Source organism: Tachypleus tridentatus, chromosome 12, assembly GCF_004210375.1.
Source record: "Tachypleus tridentatus isolate NWPU-2018 chromosome 12, ASM421037v1, whole genome shotgun sequence".
Classification (NCBI taxonomy): Eukaryota; Metazoa; Arthropoda; class Merostomata; order Xiphosura; family Limulidae; genus Tachypleus; species Tachypleus tridentatus.
In genome coordinates, this window is record NC_134836.1 from 60,829,093 (window position 1) to 60,856,998 (window position 27,906).

A 27,906-nucleotide genomic window follows, 5' to 3' on the forward strand; every position below is an offset into this window, starting at 1 on the left:
ATTAAATACAGTTCCATATTTAACAATTAAAGCACTGTTTACTACATAAGCTTTATGTAATAAATCTAAAGAATAAAATTATGTAAAGCTGTACATAAAACATTTTAGAAAAAATTATATCAAAACTAAGATATACAACACAAACAGTAATCAAATTTTTAATGATGTTTTATCACCAAAATAAAATCTTTTAGGACTAAAGCAGACTGCCAATTTACAAAAACTCTGAACTCATCACCAACAGTAAACAAGTTAACAAACTGATTATTTATAACAAATTTTGTTTTGTCTTTACAGATGTGGTTATCTTTCAAAACAATAAATTAGTTCATTTTACTTAATTATATGAAAATAATCTTAAATAGTGCAAGTAAGTGTATCATCTCTGCTGCGTAATGTGGCTGGTGTTCATTCTCTAAATTGTCGTACATGTGTAGTTATCAAAATGATTTTGCAAACTTCTAAAAAAAATGTGTAATTCTGTATCCATGAAATAGAAAACGTCTTTGCATGTATATAAGCTGATTAAGTTACTTTTTTGCTGTGAAAAAAAACCCAAAAAATACATATCTCCTCACAAAAACTTGCATTCATCTACATTTTCTTTTAAAAAGAACGTACAGGAATTTGTCCCATTCGTTGCAAATTGGTTAGTTTTGATGAGCCATTTCAACTTGAGTGTGCAGTTAACCCTTTCTGGACCAAAGAAGCATCACTTATAACCCTTGAACTTTTCCTTTTCATAATGCAACTACTTAGCTCTTTCAAAATGGGTTCAAGTCCCTGAAACTGACCTCAACCATTTTGTGCTTGTTACAGTTTTAGTATTATTACTTTTAAACTGGTAAGTGTATGTTCATGAAATTTGGCAGGTAAGTGTTAAAATGCTTTAATGTGCAAAATATAAAATTTTTATTAAAACATAAGGTTTGTTAAGCACCATTTTTCTCATGCCTTTTCTCATGTTGCCAAACTGGCAAAATAATTTTAAGACATCATACTTACAGCATTCAGAAAATTTTCAAATTTCACAAGCAAAATCTTTATATCCAGATAGTTATTAATTGTTTAAGTTTCATATTTTATCTGTTATTTTATCTGTAACCAAAATAAAAGATTAGAACATAAATATTAATTATGCTTCTTTCATTCTAGAATGACAGCAGATTATAACACAAATTTAGATCAAATAGCCGAAATCTCATAACCTTATATATTTATTACTTTTATTATATTGACCTTTCAGCTGCACCTGCCTAACATTACAGAAGTTATAATGATGTGGTACACGTGCATTCATGTTACTGTATCCAAATATATAATCATGACCTTTATTTTTACTAAGTTAACTTGTTTTGGATGTATTTTAGTAGACTAATATTTTGTAACAGCCAGATTTAAGTTATTATACATTATATATGTATATAGATCATTACAATTTATAAATAAGTTACTGAACTAATAAAACACAAAACAGTAAATAATTATCTCTTCTAGCTACAACCTTTGCACTCGGCTACTGCTCAACACAGATAGCCTAGCCTTTTAAAATTGTGCAAGTGGAAGATATTAAATGTTAAAGAAAATTTAATTTCTTAAATAAGAATTAGAATCACCAAATAAATTTATTTGATGTCACATCACAAACTGTACGGCTCCCAAATAAATGTAATAATAATATAAAAGTAGTTTCAAAAACAAAATGTACACATAAATATGTCCAGATCTTTGGCTTGTACCCAAGACTTCTGTACTTCCAATTAAATATCTCCGTTCACTTTTATACAAGTTCTGGCTAGCCACTTTCTAAAATGATTATAAATTACTGTTTGAACTGTACACTGTCGTAACTAGTTTTTAACCTTCTCTACTGAGTGTTTAAACTGCAAGTATCTGTTTACCAAGCTGTTCTTTGTATAACCTTATCAGTCTACAAGTGAGTTCAGAAGAAAAACATGACACCAATAATTTACTTTCTAGAGGGAAGACAGTTCCCTAGCAAACATACACCTATGCTTTGAAATGAACATGAAATAAACGTTGTAAGTGTATTGTTAAGAGCCAAGACTCCTTAACTGAGAAAAAATTACAAGTTGGAATATTTCATTAAATTTTTTTATTTGTAAATTACCCCCCCTATAAATGTTTCACAGTAACAAATATCAATTCCAGATATTTTTTGCTGGAAACTGTGTTGAAACATAGTCAAAATTAGTACTTTTACTTACAACTTTAAAATATATATGTACAATTAGCATTAGAAAGTTGCTCTGTAATCCAGTTAGAGTTATTTCTAATATCAACTAATGGTGATTTCCTTTTATTTCTAATAACCTTTATACTTCAATCACAAATGTCGGCTTTTTTCTTACTGATTTTAAATTAGTAGAACATCATATGGTGTTTACGTAGTAAAATATTAATGCATTAAATATAAAAATTTATATACATGTTCCAGATCAGCTTCATTAGTTTTTTCTTTGTAATATTTAGGAGGCTTGCTTTTTCCATAGTCAAGAAAAAAAACTACAGAGTAACCAGGAAAACAAAATAGATTAATGATGTTATTGCTATCTAAATATGGGTCTTCACATCTCTATACTACTGGATACACTAAGTAAAATGTTTAGTGCCCAACACAAATATACACAACATCCACTTACATATTTTATATTATACATACTTCAAATAGTGGAAACATCAACTGTTTCTAATTTACAGATTTATCTTTTGTTACACTTGATGAAAATAAATACTGCATACACTTTTAATAACAAACACAGACTGGTGCAATATGAAGACAAATTTCATAATATAAAATTTATAATAATAAAAATGCAACATTAGTTTTCAATTAACCTTTTTACTGGTCATTCTTGTAAACAGATTCATCATGATGTGGTTACCAAAATACATCACCAATCTATGCATGTTCAAGCTGCTTGTGGTATGTAAAACATAAGCCTCATGCCAAATAACAACATACAATTTTATCTTCAACTAACCTTTCTCACATCAATTAATATTAATCACTATACAAAAAAGTCATATCATGTGCATTAAATACTAGTATTTTATTACGGTTACTGCACCATTAAAAAATATAAGAGAGTAATAGTATCTGTACACACTAAACAGATAAATATGTATATTCATTTAAGTCTTTTCAGTAAAATATGGAATGGCACTAAAATATAACTATTAAGAAATACAGTTTTTCATTCATTTGGAGAAGTACACACATTTATAAAATAGTTGCTAAAAACTGACCATCATTAAGTACTTATAAATAAATTTAGAAATAGAAAGAACTCTCACGCGAGTACATACATCCTGGAGAGGTATATCAACATCGCTTCTTTCCCTGTAAGTAAAAAGAGAAGAAATCATTTTCTTTGCCTCCATTTTAAAAGGTTTTAATAACATGAGAACAAAAACAGCTCAAATGAAATATATTCCTAATGTGTTACAACTTTAGTAATTTCTGCAACAGTCTAAAAATTCTCATTTTCTGGATATTCACTATTTTAAGATGTTACAAAACTTAGCAAAGCTACCAATGAAAAACACTTTTTCATAACTTCCTTGAAGATATTTCTAGAGCAAAGAATATGAACACAAAAAAATTCAAATTCAGACATGAAAAACATTCACAATGTATCACTGTTCAAGACGAGTTTCTAAAGTTCAAAAAACATATTAGTCTCCTGGATGCTGTAATTGGATTTATCAGATTTGGTGCAAAAGGAGGACTTACACCACTGTGTCATAAATGTTTTCCTTATAGTGAGATAATCAGAATAATGACATGTCCTTCAATCATAAACACAAGTAGTGTATTTTAATAATAAAAACAAAGGTCAAATTCTATACTTCATTTGTTAGTGAATGACTGACACTTTTCAAAAACCCACCCAAAAATTAATTATGCACTCAAAGGGTTAATACTTGCAATATTGCCATAAAACGTTAAAAATTATTTATGAAAGCAAAAAAAAATTTTAATTTAAGATGCAAGATTTCAAACTCCTAAACCAAAAGTTTATTTGCCAATATTCAAGTGATGTTTGAATATATTTTTCCTTTTCATGTTGCATTTTAAAGACAGTTGAAAAATTAGTTTGAAATATTTTATCACATTATAATGCTGCAACCATTACTAATATTTCTTTCAACTAAATGAAATAGTGTATGTTACAATATCCAAACAGAAAAGGTTTGCCTCAGAAAGAGGTTTTATACTGGAGACAGCAACATGCAATTACCTATGCTTTCTTACCATCTGCTGCTCAGTCTCAAAGGACCAGCAAACTTTAACACTCAAGAAATACAGCAGTATTTATCCCAGAAGTCAAACTCTTTATTGATAATGAACCCCAAGTACCAATTATTTTAATAGCTATTGTTGTAGCTTTCTTAAATTACATTTCACAAAGAAGTACAACTTCGTGACATTATATGCATCCCAACAATTCTACACACTGGGTAGCAGACAAATCATTTTAGGTGTTTACTTATCAAACCAATCAAATTATAGATCTTTACCCATTAAAACTGCTAAAACACGTTGAGTGTCCCAAATAAATTTGTATTTTGTTGTTCTGGTTTTCTATAAACTTCATGTCCTTCCATGTGTTAAAAATAGTTATTCTGATGTGTCAATAATGCCAATATGGCTGAAAGACAATTCAGTTATCTGTGAAGAGGGGGGCAAACAGTAACAAAATTAATAGTAACCCATAGTTTCACAATACAAACAAAGTAATCCTCTACTGTTTTCGTGTAAATCAAAGAAATGAAAAAATGTTTCACTGTGACTTATTATATTAAAAACACAACACAACTATAATTAGAAATTTATTACACATTCAATTTATATATACTTTGAACATGATAAACATGAAAATGTCCAATAAAATAGTACACAAGTTATAATACAGAGAAGCTTGTTTTATTAATATTTTTGTTGATACAGTAAGCACTGTCATTTGATGTTGTTAGTTCAAATGTTACTTTGTGTAGTTATTTAAATTTTTTTTGCACATTTTCCAATGAAAACTGCTACTTAAAACAGATGATCAGTCAAATTACTTTCAACATCACATTTACATGTAAGTTGTTAATCAATAAACCATGTGAAAAGCAAATCTGCTGTTCAATCTAAAAAACAATGTAAAACTTGAGGTAAGCATGAACATTACACTACTTTTGAAAAACCAAGTGCACTACTACTATTAACACAAAAGTACAAAAAACTGAGTGTAAGATGTTATGTGAAAACCACAGCCACTATAAAACTACACTGATAAGAAATGAATGAGAACTACACTTTCACACTATTAAGAGTTTTGTAAGTATTATGATGTCCTTGACATTGATTGCTTTTGGAAAGAGTATGTAACAGTCCTTTTCAAAACAAAACATTTTTACTTTCAAATCAGGAACCTATAATTTCTAAGAGATATCCACTGTAACTAATGTCTATATTTGCTAAATAAATAGCTACACCAAATTAATTCTCTTCTGGTTATGAACTTTTTACTTATTTGCTGTTACTCTAGATTGCTAAGCCTTATCAAATTTTTGCACGAGGAATACGAAACTAATTACTTCTAGGTTTTATGTGTACATTTGAAATAACCAAAAACAATAAATTACTATATCACTTTATCAAGCTTAGTAACTAAGCTGTATTTGGGGCTAAAAAAAATATGAAACTGAGCTTACTAAAGTATAACCTTACTATTAGAAATCTGCCACAAATAATTTTTAAAGACTCAGAGAACCATAAAAAAAACATTTTGAGCCGTTTATTGGTTATTCACGTCACAGACAAAAGTAGGTGTACGTAAACAAGAATTTCCAAAAATAAAAGAGGGGAGCTGGACTACCTTATTTTATATTCTAGCTTGTTAATATTAGAAACACAAGTTCCTAATTCATAAGAAACTACAGACTCTGTATACAAACGTCACAAACACCTAATTTCAACCAATGCTGCACTGAACATACATTTGACACATGAAAATCAACACTGAGATGTGTTTTGTATTTACTTTCAAATTAAGAAATTAACTAATGTATAATACTAAAATTTGAATTATAATGAAAACATTTTATATTTTATAAATTTTGGATATTCGGTATAAGTTGAAAAACATTTCAATACAAATCAACAAAAAGCAAAAACATGGCCTTTGACCCATGTCAATAGGGTTAATTTAATGAAAATGACCAGCTTATCAAATTTAATGTATCCAATTATTACCATTTTATTTATTCTAACTATCCCAATAATAAAAATATTTCTATTATGATTTTTATTTTCTGTTCAAGTTCTTTCAGCTTAAATGTATCTATGGACTTTAACATATCCAAGCCATTAATAGTGTCACATTTAAAATTTAAACTTTTTTAATCAGTGTGTATGAATATACTTTGCATTATAACAGTTTACATTCTTTATACATGTACAATCTCATTAACACTTGTGTTATGTGATATATCAGAGCTTCGAATTCTCAGTTGCAGAATTTTATTACTTTTAATATTAGGTTTATACAGTTTCAAACTAATTAGGAAAAAAAAAACATCATTATGTCCACTAACCTAAACTTTGAACCTTGTACATTCTTGATTTGATGATGTAAAAAGCAACCCCCCATTTCTCATACATTATACACCATTTGCTAAACAGCTAAGGAAAATGTTTATAACAAAATAGCAGATTACTCTCCAAGTAAATCTTATAAAACCATTGTTTAATTTATTAGTGAAGAATTCTATGATAAAAGTTGAGCACATTCAATTCTTAAAACAATAACCTATAGACAGACAGCTACCTGAGAAAACCAGATTAAGGTCGTACTTCACACACAATTTGTTATCTACTTACTCATACTGAACAGGAAAAAAAAATCAAAGTAAACCAAAAACATCTGTATACAGCATCAAGATTCAACACCAATTTCAATTTAATATGAAATTGTGAAAGCAAATATTTTGCTAATGAAATTAAGGTAACAACAACTGGTTTTACGTGCACACTGTCAAGACCATCAAGCATGTTACATTCTTTACATAATTATGAATTTAGTAAATCATTCTGAGTATAAATGTGAGTGCGAAGAGCTACTTCTGATTTTTTATGAAATTTTCCACCACTGACTTCAAAGAGTTTAAAATGTGGTCAACATGTATATAAATATATCAATCATGTGATCATCAGATTCTATACTATAACTGTTGCAAAGTTTATATACCTTCCTCAGATTCTATACTACAACTGTTGCAAAGTTTATATACCTTCCTCAGATTCTATACTACAACTGTTGCAAAGTTTATATACCTTCCTCAGATTCTATACTACAACTGTTGCAAAGTTTATATACCTTCCTCAGATTCTATACTACAACTGTTGCAAAGTTTATATACCTTCCTCAGATTCTATACTACAACTGTTGCAAAGTTTATATACCTTCCTCAGATTCTATACTACAACTGTTACAAAGTTTATATACCTTCCTCAGATTCTATACTACAACTGTTGCAAAGTTTATATACCTTCCTCAGATTTTATACTATAACTGTTGCAAAGTTTATATACCTTCCTCAGATTCTATACTACAACTGTTACAAAGTTTATATACCTTCCTCAGATTCTATACTACAACTGTTGCAAAGTTTATATACCTTCCTCAGATTTTATACTACAACTGTTGCAAAGTTTTATATACCTTCCTCAGATTCTATACAACTGTTACAAAGTTTATATACCTTCCTCAGATTCTATACTACAACTGTTAGAGTTTATATACCTTCCTCAGATTCAATACTACAACTGTTACAGAGTTTATATACCTTCCTCAGATTCAATACTACAACTGTCACAAAGTTTATATACCTTCCTCAGATTCTATACAACTGTCACAAAGTGTATATACCTTCCTCAGATTCTATACTACAACTGTTACAAAGTTTAAATACCTTCCTCAAATTCTATACAACTCTTTTAAGTTTTATGTACTTCCTCGATTTTTTCAAGGCTTTTGTAAATAAAAAATAATCAGATTTTTTACTTAAGTAACTTAACCAGTTTTTTGTTTCTGTGAGTATATGAAATCAATGATGACTGTTCCAAATGATTTTCAATTTATGATTAAAAATACTTTTCTTTCATTATTTTTATTAAAAGTAACATAAGGAATAAAACATAGAAAAAGAATGATTTATATTAATTAATGATGTTACAAAATTGACTTACACCTGTACATTGTTCTTGATAATTAAGCCTCACCATAACCCTCATTTAGTGTCTCATGTAGAAGAGGAAGTTAATTTTCATAACTTTAAAAAGTATTTTTGAAAACTTCAAAAAATTGTCAAATTACAGTACTGGTTGATATAAAGTCAATATAACTTATCTGGCTTTTTAACTAACCTAAATCTGGATTTAAAAGAAATTTTATCTCTTCATAACAATAACATATTCAAAATATCAGGTTATCCAGAAATAAATGTCAGAATTCTCACAACAGTAAGTGAGCTTGCACAAAAGCTAAGAACAAACAAATCAAGTATTGCCAACCACCTGAGGTGACTGGAAAGACAAAAAAGTTAGATGAGAGGGTTCCACATGAACTGACTGAAGATCAACAAAACTGGCTTCACAAGACCTGCAAAAGATGATGCTCCAAAAATTGAACAAATTGGGAATCGAGGTTCTGCCTTATCCACCTTATTATACTCCAGACATTTCACCCACAGATTTTCATTACTTCAAGCCTTTTGACAACCTTTTGAACAATATACATTTTGACAACCAGGTAGCTGCAGAACAAGCTTTCAGGGAGTTCACTGACCACAGAAACTCTGATGTCTACAACATAAACAGCATCGTTACATGTTGGTAAAAGTGTGTTGAAGCAAATGGTGCTTACTTTAATTAAAACATGTTTTACAATACTGGTTTATACTTTTCCAAACTTTGCAGTTCAAAAATGACATTTATTTCTGGACATCTTAATACACGATTCCTAGTAAAGTCCTACAACAATGCGTCTTGGACACTTTTTTTCATTCCCAGTGAAATTTAAGGATTCCATAGGTTGAATTTAATAAACTAAAAAAAAAAAAGTCAATGGAAAACTTTACTTTCAATTCACACTGCATGTTTTTCTTTATGAAAGCAAAGTAATTCTCCTGATAAGATTAAAAATACATTTCTTGATCTGAAGACTTTCAGATATTTATATAACCTCTAAAACCTCCTAAATAAATATCAATTTTTTTTCCAGAGAAAACTTTATAATTTCTGTTTTGTTTTTTTTACCCCAACTCTTTGTGGGGTCAGATGATTAAGACTGACCTTGTATCCATCACAAAACACTAGGAAATCTCTTTATTTGCTTTGTGGAATGATTCTAACAGAAAACTACCAATGTTTAACCTAAGCAGCTTAAAGCTTGTAACAGTATATATTTATTCATGCTTAACTTCTTTGTCTTATTGCCTTTTAAACCATATTTAACTACTATTCATGCCATATAAATTGAAAGTCACATGACAAATGCACAACTTACATTGTGGTATCATATTACATAATTCACAACAATTATTTTGAAGTATGCTCACTATTTATCATTTTACCTTATCTTATCTAAAAACCTTCAATTTTAACATTTTAATTACTTTTATAATAAAAAAGAAAACAAGACAATGACCTGGGTTTCTCTTTCCCTCAACTGGTGGTGAAACTTTACCCTATTTTTTTATAGCAATTGTCTTACTGCATCAAATACTTATTTAATCAAATACTGCACTAAAAAACACAGAATAATACTGCTCAAAAAAAAGAAAAGAATATTCCATAACTATCACAATTTTCTAGCTTTCTGATGTTGCAACAAAAGTTGTTAAAAATTCATCTAAAAATGTAAATGGTTTTATGTTTTTTTTTAAATGAAATCTGCACTGGAAAAAATTAGACAATTCTATGTATAGAAAATAATTTAATATGTCACTTAATAGAGAAAAACTCTGGCTTTGTATTGGTTATAACTAATATGACAGAAACAAACTATTGGCACGTTCTGTTGAAAACATTATAATGAGTAATTTACATTAAATGTAGTTCTTCTCAGAAGGGTAGTAAAAACTTAAAGAGGGAAGACATTGATAACAAATGTGAGTTCTCATTATATGAAAGAGATTTTTCAATCATTTCTTTATAAAATTAAGAGCTTTAATATTAAACTGATTTGTTATCTATATTCTGACAGTTTATTCATATACACTAATAGTAAATTACTTTAACTTTTGAATATAATTCTAAAAAATGTTATGTGCAGTTTTGCTTACTTAGGTTAAAAAGGTTAGACCTATCATAATGGGTCAAAGGCCACATCATTGCATTTGCTGAATTACATTCAGAATTTTATTAAACTACCATTTTATGAATTTATGTCAATAGGTTTGGTACAATTTATAGATAATTCATATTTTAGTGTCAAATATTAGTTAATTTCTTAATTTAAAAATAAATATTAAAAGAACACCTAAATATCAATTTTTGTGTCATGTAGTATGATGAATGGAGCATTGGTTCAAATTATGTTTGATGTCCAAGTGCAAAATATAGTTTTGGATAAATTAGAACTCAAATTATCAATATTCACAAGCTATAATATAAGATAAAAAAACCTATCTTTTCTAATATGCTGAAATATTACTCATTTAAAAAAATGGCCCCACCCACCACTTTCCATTTTAGAAAACACTTTTTGATATACACGTCTTCTGTGTCATGTGAACTAATTAAAAGATCAAATGTTCCTCTTCTGGCTCCATCAGCCATTTTTGTGTGTTTGAAAGCCATCTCATTCTTGCAATACAATATTTTAGAGGTAGAGGCTGTCTTTAGTCTGCTTGAAATTTCATATACAAATTATACATGAAATTAAATAGTTACCTTCAAACAAAGTTAAATAAGTAAGCAATACCATGAGAAAGGTCTGCGTTTAAAACAGCAAATTCCAATCTCTAATTATAACAATAAATTTTTAAGCCAAAATGCATTAAACAAAATATGCTGCATTTAAATAAAAAAAACAATCCTAGGGTACAAGCTACAATTCTAATATTCTTATGTGAGACTAGCAAGTTAGAGGTTAAGATTGATAGACCGTGTATCCCCACCACAATAAGGGTCCTACTTCTGTAGTCACCTCCAAAACCTAGGATACATTTTATAATCCTACGTTATAGCTTATACCCTGAGAACTTTTTTTTTAAATACAGAAATGCAGCATATTTTGCTTAAAATATATTTTAAGAGCTTTTATTACAGACTTGGTCTTACATTACAAAGTATGCTCTACACTTTACCAAGAATATGATATTGGAAAGACTGCAGAATTTTTGCACTGTTACAAAATTATAAGCACAGACAGCACATGCATGAATACTAGTTAATACAGTTAATCTTCCTTTAACTCTAGAAATACATTAAAATAAGTTTCTTTACACTACTGTAACACAACTAGTTGTACTAAAGTAACAAGATTCTAAAAAAAAATAAAAAACTACAAAATATTAGTATCATAATTAATTTTTGCAAAAGTTATTTCTTTACAATTTATGAACTGTTAAGTGTAAAAAAAATATGTTTCTAACTTACTGTTTTTTACCCACTGTTGTGACTGGGACTCGTGCCACTATAACAGATGTGTTTTTTGGAATCAAGTCTTCATCATCTTCATAGACTGTGAAACAAAACACATAAATATAGCTTCTTGTAAATTACTAAGTTTTGTTTAATGTTTCTGGACATTAAGAAAAAACAGATTGTTCTGGTAAAATCAGCAAGTTGAGAACCAATCAAACTAACTTGCATATATACTTAAAAAGTACAGACCAGAATACAAGTTAAATATTTTTACTTGCAGAAAGAAGAGCAAACAAAGCTGACCCTCAAAGAAATGCACTTTAATAAGCTTATGTAATGCTCTGGTTGACTTCAAAATAATAAAGGTCTAAATAAAATCCTGTTATTAAATGTAAAAACAAATTATTAAAATAAAGCCTGGTTTCAAAGATTATAAACAACAAAGTAATTTGATCTACACTGCACTTCCAAACTAACAGCATGTGCATAGATGGATCATTTCTTGATCTGTATGTGTTGACAAAATCTTGTAGAAAGCAACTAGTGACGTGCAACCACTTGTACCACAAAAAAGTTTGAAGCTGGAAAATGCAAATATTTCAGCTGAAGAAATCAACTTAAGCACGGCTAAAACTAACCAAATTCTTAACAGGTATACAGCTTCTAGATTTTGTAATTTGATAATTAGTTAAAAAGCCTGGGGAAAAAAATATTCTTAGTTCTAAAATTAACTGTTCAATAATGTGTTACATTAAAAAAATTTAAAATTTACTAATTAATTTACAATTAGTAAGAAGTAGCTGTTAAAATACAGAACATCCATCTCTGAGGGAAGTTAAAAAAAACATGAGTAATTCATCTTTTGTAAGCCAGCTGAACATCTGAAACTAATGATTCTGTATTTGTCACTGTTTAAACTATACTGGTATGTTTTTTGTTGTTTTTTTGGGATTTAACATTGATTTTGTCATCATCTCTGTATGAAAAAATGATGCATGTGTCAAGAAATAGCATCTAAAAATACATATACAGTTACATAAATAGCATTAGCCTTATCTTGCAGAGCTCTGAACAATTTATTATTACAAAAAAACTATTCAATATTACATCAACAACATTCTACTCCCAAAATTTGCCAAAAGTAAATTAATATACAACTGCCAAGACAAACCTGGTTGCTCCTACTAACTCACAACTAGCATATTTCAGCTTTAATATAAAAAGCATCTGGAAATTATCATTTTCCTAATCTGAAAATGTGTCTCTGATTCAACCTCAACTCAAAAATGCAGAATAGCTATATTCATCACAGATTTCAGTTACTGTCCTTAAGCTAAGTTACACCTCAATTTCATGTGTTTAACATGAACAATGTGGGTGTGTTATATCATCATACAAAAGGCCCCCTCCTCCCCAACAACAGAGGGCAACATAAACTCCATGTGTAGTAACCTCCCTTAAGAACTTGCTGTCAAAATAACTTCATTCTTAGACAAAGCAAGGAAAAAGTGTATCAGAAGTGGAGAGGCTAAATGGGAATACATGAACGTAACTGCAGGATTCTAGGTATTCTGTATGCACAAGTGAAGTAGTCTTGGAGTCAGTATACAAATGTAAAACTAGATAAGCTGCTTTAAAAAAGCATCCAAAGGAAAACCCATGAATATGACACTAGATGACAAGAACTAAGTACAGTACACCCACAGAAAACTAGATCCCATCCAAACCAAGCTATACTCTTTGCTTAGAAGATAAGCGGGAAAATGTAGATAAGCCCAAAGTTATGCATAGCCAGGCAGAATAAGAACATAAACATACAAAGGCTTGCATATAAGCAGTTAACAAGCTAATTAGTAGTATGGCTAAATGCATGATCAGACCATATGTGATGCACTCACCTTGACTCAACTGGGCATACACAAGCATATGACAAGAGCACACTAGATGTTTGAAGAGTGACCAATGCCCTACTTCTTCTTTCCATACTGTGCTAAGCCCAATCAATAAGGAATTACAATAGGCTAGCAAATAGTAAGCATTAAGAGTCCTCCTTGCTGTAATTGAAGATGAGAGTGCACTGGGGAGACTCAGAGCAGTGCTCAGATCTCCACCAAACACTTGCTAGAAAGATCATAAAACCATATTTTTAAAAATCTTCATGTGCAAGCCACAGAAGTAGGCAGTCACTTCTATGTTGTCAACTTTTTACATGATAGTAATTTGCATGAAAATGATATGGATAGGCAACTAAGTAACATTGTATGCCATAAAGATACCTCTTGTGGTCTTCCTGAACCAGCCCATCTTGACAGTGAGCATTGATAGACAGAGCATATTGTTTGAGCACTTTCCATTACCCCTGGCCCTATATAGGCCTTGAGAAATAGGTATATCCAGGAAGAGACAGTACCAACAAACTGGCACAATCATGTTAAGGGGAGAGAAAACCACACCCATCTCAAAGACAGTAGGTTAATTGAAGAACAGTGACCACAAGGAAACAAAATTTCCTGTGAACCATAACAGCCAGATGACAAAGATAACGTAAGGTAAACATGCTCGTCTGAAGGATCTCATCCAAGAACTGGCAAAATGTTAATTAAGAGAATGAGGCAAAACTGATGACAAAATATAAAAGCCTGTGAGCATCAAAACCAGACATAAATACACCAATGAGTTGATGGATCCAAACAGCAAGGACAGAAGGTGACAGATTCTTGGACAAAGCAGGGTCTAAGGACAGAAACAAATGATGTTGAAGACCATAAAAGAAATTTCATGTCAACTTGTACCATACAGCCCAAAGTAAACATGCAAACACTGAATCCTGTTCTAGTATGAATGAACAGAGGTGAGAGACAGAAAAAGAGGTAGACAGGAGAGAAAGAATAGTCACCTTCTTTATTAGGTGAAGGTCTTGGGAAGAAAGGACCAGCCCAGGTAGAGGAGCAAATCAGTGTGATAAAGGAAAGAGTAACAACCATCATGAACATAAATATCTTAATGATGACAACCACAGGTGCAAAGGAAATGAATATTAAGATATAAAGAAGCCAACAGCTCAAACAGAGCATCTCTAAAAACATGCAACACTATGTTATGTTACCACTTAGGCACAGAAGGTTGGAGAAGAAGAAAGGGTCATAACACAGAGGCTACAAACACCCCATTGTAATTGCAAAGACCAAAAACATAATGGATAAAAACCCCAATAGCCAGCAAAACCTACAAAACTGACAGAAAAGAAAAAAATGAAAGAAGAATCTATACACTGAACACCAACAAATACTAGAAATTTTTAATACATTAACTGCTGCAACACTTGGTATCACCTATGACAATTACAAAAAGTTTCAGTGCAATGACTTATGTTTTCAAATTTATAAAGTAGTCATAGCAAACATAAAACATGTAATATTTAAATCTTTGTATTCACAGCATAAATGTGCACCCTCAGCAGTGAATGTGTTAAATATAATATAACTAACTGTACCAGACAAGTCACAACAACTAGGATGAAAAAATAGTTCAGACAACAACTAGATATCAGTAGTCAAGAACAGAAGTTATAAGACCAAGTAATAAGGAAAGGAAAGAAGAAGCAAATAAACCTGCAGAAGAGGTAGAGGAAACATGTCTAAGTACAAGTTTGTACAAATGACATCAGAGAAACTAGAACAAGTCTCAAAACATGACAAACCAAACACTTCATATACTCATATATATAAAATAACTTTAGAAACCTAAAATAATTTTAGATACCCACAGAAAAAAACTGGGCAAATAAACTGTGCACCAATACAGTGCTCCAGATGAGTATCCAAGAAAATAAAAAAATTACATAAAAAAATGCATTCAAAATGAACATTTTTCATATCAAAATGCATACCATTCATCAATATCTCATTCACACATGTATATTCATCAGCTATAAAGAACAAAAACTTGTATCCATAATAAAACAAAACATGAGATTCTCATTATATAGTGGCTGGTTGGCTATATAGCTTTTTGTAAAATCTGATGCAAAACCTTTACATCAAATTTGACAAATATTTTGCATTCCTCTGCAACATAAAAACAGACCATATCTTTCAATTTTCTCTCCAAAGCAACACTGAGGTGCCACTATAGGGCAAAAGTAGACAACTGTAAATATAAAGGGAATTTAACAATAAATTAGCCCTCTAAGCCTTTCACAGTTTCTGTATTTTTGTTGAACTTAAGTTTCATAATGGAAGAAGAGGATTTATACAGCAACTATGAGCCAGATATTACCTGTAGCTCAAGTTTACCATTAAACTAAAAATTATACAAGTATCACTTTATCATATGATGTGCTTACTGTATTGGTTATATAGTGCTTTCGAGAGGTCCATCTTTCAAAAGCACTCTGGTTATAGGGTTTTTATTCATTTCTATAGTTTTTGAACCAAGGTGTTTTTCTAAGATCATGATATTACATGGAAATGTCCTCTCAATAATTATAGGTAAAACTGTGCACACACACTTTTTTTTTTACACAGCTACTTTGAAATATTAAGTACTTTATAATGAAAGAATGTGAGTAAAGTTGGCACCAAAATAGTTAATTATTAATTATTATTATTATTATGTATGTTTTACATTCTTAATTTCTGAAGGAAATATTTTCACAAAATATCAATTTTTATAACATGACACTTGTTTCATAAAACCTACTTATTTTAAATTTGTTTTCTATCACCCCATCATGCACTAAATTTAAAGTAAACTAATTAGTACAGTATAATTTATATGCCTTATTTTGAATGCTAGTTAATCTATGACAGTTACACAACAGTGTTTACTTTGTGCATTTTATTACTGTGTTCTCAAGCAGATATGTGAAATAAAAATATGGTGTACCAGTAGAATTAACTTTCACTGGCATGTCAACAGCAAAAAACTCCACAAAGGAGACCAAACATAAGTACTAAACTTCTGTTTTTATCTATGTTTTTATATTGTTATAAAAGTAACTAAAATGTAAAAATTAGAAACTTGTTAGGTTAGATAATGTAAAATAAATATATTTCTTTCATTAGGTATGTTCACAACGAGTTACCATAATTTTCTGAATACACTCCCAAATATAACATGGAATTTAATCTTTATGAACAAAAAATTTTAATGTGTCCTGTCACCACACATAATACACACCTAGGTTTCTGCAACAACCCATATAACCTTTAACTGTGTATTCACTATAGTACTTGCTATCATCACAACTGTAGCTAGCAAATAAATATTCTTAAAACCATTTACTGTTGGTGTTCATTATACATGGTTCTCTTGAAACAGTTTTGATAATAGAAATATGAGCAGTTTGTTCTGAAACTTTCTACACTGTGCATACATAAAAATGGCAGTTTTGATTTTATAAGACTGTACTGTCAATGTTGTCAGGTCTTATAAGGTCAAATTCATTACAGATGTCTGACTTGTTGGCAATAAATTTCAATAAACAAATATCAAACAGTCAAATTGTGTTAATATATTAAAACAAGACAAACATATATACAAATGTATCCAGATTTAAATAATTATCTTTTTCATCAACATCCATACAGACTGATTCAGTTACATCAGAAAACAACTGATAAAAAGTATTCTTCTGTAATTAGTAATACCATCTTTCATAATTTCACTTTAAAATCAAAATATGCTCTTTATGACTAAACACAATCACTCAGTTTATCTCTACCAAACTATGCAAAAATACATTTGAGACAACCAAAGCATAGAACATTTCACACACCATGACATTTTATGATGGAATAATACTCAATTCAAACAATAAGTAAAACTAAGAATGGTCTAGTAACATGACACAATAATACAATAATTGCTAACTCACAACAACTACACAACCTATGATTCAAAAATATACCTGCAATAAACTGTTGCTTCTAAAACAAGTAACACTCACATTAAACAGATATGTATATCTAACAGTTAATATTTTCTACAACCTAATAAAATTTCAAAGTTTGGCCATCTTAGAAAATTTAGATTAGCCCTAAAAGTATTTTAAGCAACAATGTTAAACAACCTCCGTAGTTAAAGCATAATAAAACTTTAGAATAAAATTAAATATCTTAAACATTCTAAGTAAAACATGCAACATTACACAGTGACAGAGCACACATGTCAATACATATGTTTATACTTACAAACAAATGGACTTAGAACATTTAAACCAAAGAGCAGAATAAAAACAAAAATGAAATACTTGATATGATACAAAAAAACTCAAGGATTATACAAAGAAAACATTAAGTTAATGTAGTTAACAAAGAAACTGAATATATATCTTAGATAAAATTTACAATGGATTTAACCATATTACACATACAGAAATCTCTACAAGATTTAAAAGAATTAAAATATAAACACCTTTATTTGAATAATCTGCACAACAGTAGCTTCCCCATATTCCAAAATTGTAGTTATCTTAGAGAAAATGACTAACATGTCACCATACTATACTTCTAGTAATGACTACATAACTATTTAACATTGACATGAAATAACTGGATGACTTGTAATCTAAAATAATTCTTATGCTCTTGTGAACTTAGTAAAATTATCAGTAAATAATTCCTATTATCCAACATATTTACAGACAAAATCAGATAATTCCTATTATCCAACATATTTACAGACAAAATCAGTAAATAATTCCTATTATCCAACATATTTACAGACAAAATCAGTAAATAATTCCTATTATCCAACATATTTACAGACAAAATCAGTAAATAATTCCTATTATCCAACATATTTACAGACAAAATCAGAGTTAGGCCTTCATACTTTTCACAAACCAAGAAACAGATTTTTACAGCAACCACCACAAAAAACTAACTAACAATTACTTGGTACTTAGCAAAGATTACACACACCTTAATAACTAATCTGATAAGGCTAGATTAAAAGAGCTAAACTTATGTATGTGTCAATAAACAAAATATTTTCTAAACAGGCTTCAAAACAAAAAACTTTTAAAACTGAATTATACAGATAAAATAATAAAACTTCCACTTGTATATACCTGTTATTCTAATATTATTACGTCTCAAACATTGAAACAGCAATTATATGGATATCTGAGTAAAAGTAAAGTATGTTTCAAATGCTACTTGTATTTAAAAATTATATTGATAACTAATTTCTATCAATTCTATATACACCATAAAACATCTTAATCATGGTAGGAATGTTAAACATTATATTAACTTATATCAATGGCAAATTGTTTATTATTACTTTAACTATTCATCATTCAGAAGAACTTACAGATGAAACTAAGTAAATATCTCTGAAGAAAAACTAATTGCACTTTGCACAACCTAAAACCTTGTACACATTTCTTAATACAAGAAGTAACCATGGAAACAAAATATTTTTTTGTTTTAATCCTATCATCACTCGTATTTTTGAATAAGAGCCAGAAACGTATACTATGATTTTTTCCTATATTTATCTGGCATTTATAAAATAGTCATTTCATTCAGTAAGTAGTTCGAAAGTCGCATGAAGGAAATTCATACACCTCTAAACAGAACACAAGCCAGAAACAGAAATAATAAAAGTGTATTAGATTCCTTCTTGTGGTTTTATTTTCTCATGAATTGTTTGTCTAAAATCTCAGAAAGAATGAGAAAATGAAAATATTTTTTTGAAAAACAATACTTTTAGACCCAAACAGTTTAGTAAACCTAATATTACTACAGAGGAATCCTACAACAGCAACAGTGATTTAAGATTTATTTCAAACTGCATGTGATATAAACAGTTTTGTTTAGCATCCTCCATAGGCTAAACATTGCAAGGCTTCATATGCAAGGAACAGTAATTGAGTATAAACTAGTTTACAATCATAACCAATAGACATCAGTTTTATTTATTGTTCATTGTTTTAATACAAACTGAAACTTAACTTGTGTAAAGTAATAATTACACACATATGTAAAATATAACTGAAATGTGACTATTTTAAAAAATACTGGTCCAATAACACAAATTTATAAAACATGAAACTAAGTGATAGAATAAACAAGAAATACACATTTTAAAAATATTTAGGAAATAATAAAATTACCCCAAACTCTGTTCTTTAAATGTCCAATTTTATCTTCTGCACATTATCAAAAATATATCAAGCTCAAATACTTTTATCCACTTAATTTAGAAAAAATTACTTTGTTAATTACAGATGTCACATGACTTGAATTAGCAATATTTATATGCAAAAACGGCTCGTTTGGGCTGAGAAAACACTTTACATAGAAGAGCGAACAACGTTTCGACCTTATTCGGTCATCGTCAGGTTCACAAAGGTTACCTCTTTCTTTGTGAACCTGACGATGACCAATTAAGGTCGAAACGTTGTTCGCTCTTCTATGTAGTGTTTTCTCAGACCAAACGAGCCGTTTTTGCATATAAATTTCTCAACAAGTGGGTTTCTCGTCATCACTGAATTAGCAATAGCTAGCTGTCAAAAAGTAAGTGGGTTCTTGACTTTTAATTTTCCACAAAGGGTCAGTCAATGTGACCAACTGACCTCAGAACCTAAAAGTAGCTATCAGATTTCACACCATACTTAATACATTTTCTTGTATCTTCTTGAAATTCAGCAGGTTTTTTAGCAAACTTTAAAAGTACACAGTACACAAAAGTCATATTATATTTTAAGTATTTATACTGAAGATCTGTTCATGAATATATGAAGTCAGAATGTTGAATGCTCTGAGTGCAAAGTGATTTTCTGTTAAATCTTTCACAATAGGTCAAGAATTAAAGGCCATGTCATCCATTTGTTGGCTTAAGTTTTACTGAACTATTAATTTCATGAATATGTCATAAGTTTGGTATCAAACTGTAGATAATTCAAAAGTTATTATTTAAGAGCTGATTTCTTAATTGTTTGTTTGTTTTGGAATTTCGCACAAAGCAACTCGAGGGCTATCTATGCTAGCCTTCCCTAATTTAGCAGTGTAAGACTAGAGGGAAGGCAGCTAGTCATCACCACCCACCGCCAACTCTTGGGCTACTCTTTTACCAACGAATAGTGGGATTGACCATCACATTATAACGCCCCCACGGCTGAAGAAGCGAGCATGTTTGGCGTGACTCGGTCGCGAACCTGCGACCCTCAGATTACGAAGCGCACGCCTTAATGAGCTAGGCCATGCCAGGCCCCGATTTCTTAATTCAAAAGTAAATATTAAAAGAACACATCTAAACACCACATTACTTCAAATTTAAAACACATTTTTCACATTTTTTTGAACTGAAAATTTAGGAAAAAGCTTAGGAAAACTAAAACAAATATGTCATGGTTGGTGTGAGAAATTTATGAAAACAGAAACTATCATTACAGCAAAGGACAACAATTAGTCAAAAGTTGCCATCAGATTTTGAAGATGCAGAAAATGAAATATTAGATATTAATTGGGACAAGTGAACCAAGCAATGAAGATGCTTCAACCTCAGAATGTAACGAGTCAAAAACATCAACACAGTTTTTTCATTAAATAAAAAAGTGGGGAAGAAACATTGTGATGAAAATTTTAAATTTCCTGTATATATTTAATTATAAAACACATTAACATTTTTCATTCATTAATAAACACTTCTGAAATACATTTAATCCATTCTAATTATAATCCAAATTTTTTTCCTGTAAAAGTGAGATGCATTTTAAATACAAAGTAATATGCTGTAGCTTTTAGTAAATCATGTAGGATGTTGAATACAGCACTGGTTTAAATCAAATGTTTATAATGTCAAAATACTAAATTTACAGTTTTGTATGAATTACGAATTTATATTACCAACACTGACAAGAATAGAATATGAACCTCATCTCTTTTTATTTTGCCGAGATATGGTTTATGTAATGAATCCAATACAGCAGCTCTGTTCACTTTTTTCCATTTTATGAAACAATTTCATACAATTACGTCAATATATAACACGTGAATAACAAATCAACAGCTTAGAAATATTCATGTTTTCACAGCCATTGTAATCTGTTACAAGGAGCTAGGTTGTGTCTTTAGTCCGTTTTCTCCATGTTTTAATTTCTTTTTCGATTTAAATACAACTAAGTTATTAAGTTTGATAAATTATAGTGGAATTCTATAATACTGATATAGTAATTTGTGATGGTTTAGTTATTCAGCTGTATATATCAAACATAAACAAAAATATTTCATATTGTTAGAAATTTTACAAGGATTAACAACCTATGTACAGCAGCAACAGAGTTCAAAGGTCTTATCAAGAAGAGATATGCCTACTTTATTTCTTTATTTATTGTTCAATATTTTAATAAAAATAAATTAATTCTAAATAATAATATGTATACATATATAATGTATTATAATAGAAATGTGACTAAATTACAAAATATTAGTCCACTGAAACACTAAAGATCAGTTTTATGTTACTGGATATGGTATCATGAATGCCTGTGCAAAATGTCAATGCAAGTTATATAATGTTAGCCAGGCACCACTGGAAGATTATTATCACAAAAAATAATAAATATATAATGTTATGAAACTTAAACAACTAAGTCTATAAACATTTGTATTCTTGTGTTACAATTCTTAGTCATTCTAGCACAAAAAAAACACAATTTATATTTCTTAATTTTTTTTTTATGATGGTTTCAAGGTTGGTCAAATTGATAGATCCCGTGTAGTTATGGTACAGAAAGCAGCAGACAAAATACAGTCATACTGAAAACAAATGTTTGAAATTGTTTAAGAAATTAAAGAAATTATATTTCAAATTTTGGTAACAAAGCAGTTTTTTTTTAATTATATCATGAAATCACTTTGCAACCAATATTAGTACCATAACAGGCTCAATATTTTCACAAGCAAATCTTTAATAAAAACACTTCTTTAGAAAAAAACTGATTTTTTGTGTACAAAAAACTTGTAACCTTTACTAAAAGTCTATCAAATTTTGTGAAGATGCACTTACTGCATCAAAAGTTACATTAATGTGTGCAAATGTGTGTACAAACATATGTTTACTATACCAAGCCGACTGGGAAAGGGTTAACTATCAACACTGTCTGGACCAATTCGACCAACTACATGACCTCTTCGTGTTTAAAAGTCTATAGATTTAACACTTGACTTTCAGTATAGTGCATCTTCAAACAATCTGGCAGTGTTTTAGTTAACAAACCTAATACAACATACAAAAAAATCATTTTCAGTGAAGTATTCGTAATAAACTATTTTATTATTTTGAATAGTTTGTGTGTAAATTACTTTGACATTAAGCTAAAAATATTTTCCTTATCTCAAAATGATCAAATTTCCTTTGTGAGATTCACAACCTATGTAGCTTTAAGCTCATAAAAGCATACATTTATTGATAATTGTTTTATTGACCCTTGAACCAGTATAACTACTATCACCACCATGATAAGTTATGGATCACTTGGAATACATACAGCTCATGGTAAGCTATCAAATTACATTAACTATGTACTACTCAAATGTGTGCCTTGTGAACCATTTTTACTATATTATTTATCTTATCCTAACTTCCCTAAAAATCCCTGTTTTTACTATATTATTTATCTTATCCTAACTTTCCTAAAAATCCCTGTTTTTACATTTTATGATAAGAAAAAGGACAAAGCATAAAAAACAGGAAATAAGTTACTTATCCAATTTTCTTTTTTCTTACTGTCTGTTGTTGAGGGCATTTAAGCCTGCATACTGTATACTATTACACTGTTTTATGCTGAATTACGTGTGCCTGAAGAGCCATACATGTGGAAGATTGAAATAATTTGGAATGAACTAAAATATTGTTAAGTTATGTAGCTGGCATGTAAGTTGAAGTTCTGCCAGCAGTGTACCTAACCATAGATCACCACCAGTACCTGAACACCTGTCTTCAAAATGGTTTTGTAATCACAATCTTCAGACAATCTCTTATCTCCATACAGTACCACAAGACTTCCAAGGCCAGAAATGTACAGAATAAATTATATATTCCTTGCACCTGAAGAGTTAACTATATGTAAAAACAGCTGGTATGGGTTGAGAAAACTTTTATATAGCCATTTTTAAATGTATATATTTTTCTCAACAAGTAGGTTTTCTCATCATCATGGATTATGAAGAGTTAACTGCCCCATACAAGTGTCAATTTATTTGGAAGAGGAATTTATAAAGACAATCATTATGGGGCTCCCCCCTCAGTCCTACGTTTACACCACTATGAACAAATTCAGTTGGATATACCCGCAGTGTTGGCCTTACTAGAAACAATGGCAGTCAAAAATATGGATCCCACAGAAGATGTTCAGTACTATTCCACAGAGCTTCATCAAGGGACTAGGAGGTTTGGCTTCAATATCCAGGGTGGTAATGTTTCAGAACATGCCTCTCTTTGTCCTTAGGATAGCAAAAAATGGACCAGTGTATCAGGATAACAGGCTAGAGGATGGCAACCAGATAAAGGAAATTGATAAAATCAACACCAAAAATATGACTCGTGCAGAAGCAACAGAACTCATCAGATAGGGTAGCAACAGTGTAAGATTGCTGGTTTAAAGAGGAAAGATGTCTTCTACTCTTACTGATCAGCCAAGTCCTCCTAGTCCTCAACTGTCATCAGTTCCAGTAGTACTTGATGGTCCAAGCAGTCAGAGAACCCCTCAAAGACCCCCAGAAGCAGATGTTAAAATGAAGAGATATGTACTTATGGAATTATGGCATTCATTCTTGAGTATCTCTGTACAAATCAACTGTTTTGGGACCAAGAACTTGTGTCAGAAATTAAGATAATTTTTATTGTATATTAATGATAGTAGTTCTTTACAAAATTTTATTTACCCTTCTGCAACAGGATTGGTACATGTACAAGTTTATATACACATTTGTGCAAGTGTTTATGCCATAATGTTTAATGTAGTATGTGTATCTTCATACTGTGGTGAACTTTTAGTACAAATTACAAGTTTTTGTACTTAAAAAGATTAGATTTTAATGAACTATTTTTCCTAAAGATTTGTTTGTGAAAATATGTTTTGTTACTAGCCCAAATATGAAATTTTATAATTTCTAAAAATATATTCTGCTTTCAGAAAACTCAAATATTTGTGTAATCTCTAAAACCACCTTAATTCATTTCAAGCATGTCTTCAGTGAGACTTTATAGTTATTTTCTCTACCCTAACTATATTGGGTCTGTCAATTTGATCACCCTTGTAACCACCATACAAAATTAGGAATATAAATTATGCTTTTTGTGATAGAATGACTACAAAATACAGGTGATTAGTATAAGTAATTTTAAGTCTCATAACATTATATATTTATTATATATTGACCTTCCAGTCATGCCTAACTAACATTACATAAATTGATGCAGTACGTGCACCCATGTTACCATATCTAATAATACAAAATTAACCTTTAGTCTTTACGAAGTCACCCTATCCAAGTGTGTTTTAGTGGACTACTATACAGTCACATTTCAATTATTACAGACATATATAACTAAACAATTAGTTCTTCTAGCTACAACCTTTGAACTCAATTACTGTCAGACACAGACTGCTAAGCTATTTAAAATTTCCCACATGGAAAATATGAAAAAATATTTTTCTTAGGTTTCATATATACACACATATGCAGTTGAATAGCAAAATTATCATAAATTACTATACTAATACCATGCAATTCCACTATAATTTATCAGACTTAGTAATCGAGCTGTACTGAGGCCTAAAAAATATAAAACTTAGAACAGACTGAAAATGCAACCTACCTCCTTTCAAAGAATGTGGTAGCCATTTAACAGAATAAAATGGTTCAGAAAGCCACTAGGAGGACATTCTGAGTTGTTATATTCATATCACATATTCAATGAAGTGAATATAAGGGACCATTTTGAAAAATTTAAAGTAGTAAATGGAGCCATTGTTTGAGTCAGTACATAAGCCACATCTCAGCAAAATAAAAAAGATATGGGGTTATTTTATATTCTAGCTTCTCAATATTGGTAATTTGAGTTCCTAATTTATACAAAACTATTCTCCTTGTATTATGATATAATAAACATTTAATTTTAACCAGTGATGCATTCAACATATATGGTTCACTAAAAACTATATTAAAATGTGTTCATTTGATATTCAGTTCTAAATTATAATCTACAATATGATTCAAACTTACTGGCAAAAATTCATAAAATAGTTGTTCAATAAAATTTTGAATGCAAAGAGATAACATGGCTTTTGACCAATCATAAAAGGGTGAATATTCACTTTTAAATTAATAAATTAACTCGTACATATTATTAAAGTTTCATTAATAATTACATTATCATCAAACTTGTTGACATAAATTAATAAAATAGAATTTCACTAAAACTGTAAATACAATTCAATGAACATCAAGTGATCTGAAGAAAGAATTAATTTATGCACCAAAAAACAGACTAACATCATGCAAAAAACTGAAAATTTTCCCTTACTCAACATTTTTCTGTATTTCTATGAAGCAAAAGCCATTAAAATTCACTGAAGCTAGCCTTTGTGATTCCCATGGGAACCAGTTTTATTACAAATGAAACTGATATTCATCTATTCACATGCTAATAAAAATGTCATTTGAAAATATGGAAACCTTGATTTTGGGATGGTTATAGGTACTATACATACGTAACAGAACCATTAACAAAGCCCAAAAAGAGAGGGTGCGAGAGGTAGCTGTGATCTTCTATTTATGTCTCCATAACCAAGAAGAACTGGAGAGAATAAAAATTATTGTTTATCCAAGCAATGATTGTAAAGGGAGTAATATACATTTAATTTTGTACAAGAGGTGATGAATAAAACAGAGGAGAGATGCTTAGAGAAAATGTGTTACTATGTGACAAAAGAAATTCAGGAGTTTTTAAGAACACTTCCTTATACAATTTATCAATTTAATGTTGATAGAAGAGCAGTAGGCCATAATACATGATGAACACGTACATTTACAATTTCCTAAACCATACATAATATACAGTGGTGTAATGCCTTCTAAATGACTGGATTTACAAAAAAAATATACCTGCTAACAAAATACTGTGGTAAACAACAATCACTACATTATACATTCATGGCTGGAATAAATTACTATGAAACCATAAGACATTTTTAGGGGACCATTAATGGAATTGCATTTTTCAAGGTCACTAGAGCCCCAACAGCCTTAAGAGCCTTTGCTCCACCAGCCCTTAAAACAATTTTCACTGTATACATTATGAAAAATATCCAACTTCACACTACACAAAAAGCTGGTGCATCACATGCTTTTCCTAAAAATTATATTTCTAGCCTCTTAAGTTCACATTACTACAATAAGAAGTTTTACCATCAGTAAATGTTTACCTTCTTTTGTCTGTGCGTTTGTAATCTGTAAATCAAAATCTGCATTCTTCCCTATTTTTTTCTGATGCATGATTGACTTCTTCAAGTCTGCAATGGAGAGATGAAGCCCATCAAAAGTAACGGTGTCATAATCCAAACTGCTCTTGAACTTGTAATGAATTGACATTATGACTTAAAAGTCAAAACCTTCTCTTTTTAGTTTCACTGACCACTCATGGAAATATTTCAAAATGGAAACAAAAAATGGAGTTTTCAATCTTCAGTTACAGCTTTTCAAGTGAAAGTGAGAAATCTGTGAACAAAACAATCTTGTAACACCTGTTTGACTTTAAAGGAAACTTACAACATATAAAAAACATTTTTAAACTTTTATTATGCAAAATCAAGAAAAACAAGTTTTCATTTACAATACAGAAAAATTAGAAACTGATATTAAAAGTTAGAAGTATTTTTAACTGATAAATATGTATGTCTCACCACTGGGTATCTCTTTTACATGAAGTAAGATACCAAATCAAGTTTCATAATAAAAATTACTCTTGGCCAATGGAGACTTACACTGTCTAAATACATTATATTAAGCAACAATTCTAGATTAAGTGATATAGAAAATACAAATGGCCAAAATTTAAAGATAAATAATATTTCTTAATTATTATTACAGACTTAACTCAGTTTAAAACTTAGTAAAGTGCATGTATTTCATCGCAAAACCACACTTGACTATTTACTCTGTCCACTGGGGGAGAATTGAACACCTGGTTTTCAGGTTGTAAATTCACAGAACAAACCGAAT

At 29.9% G+C, this 27,906-nt stretch overlaps 1 pseudogene across 1 annotated transcript in view; it reads right to left on the reverse strand.

Moving 5' to 3' along the window:
• LOC143233388 (uncharacterized) overlaps positions 1 to 27,906 on the reverse strand; it is a 96,634-nt pseudogene that overhangs the window by 63,563 nt on the left and 5,165 nt on the right. The window contains exons 2-4 of the transcript XR_013018116.1: positions 27,111 to 27,402; positions 11,678 to 11,762; positions 3,331 to 3,364 (exon numbers count right to left, since the gene is read on the reverse strand). The product of XR_013018116.1 is annotated as an uncharacterized LOC143233388 (transcript). The remainder of the gene's footprint in view (positions 1 to 3,330; positions 3,365 to 11,677; positions 11,763 to 27,110; positions 27,403 to 27,906) is intronic.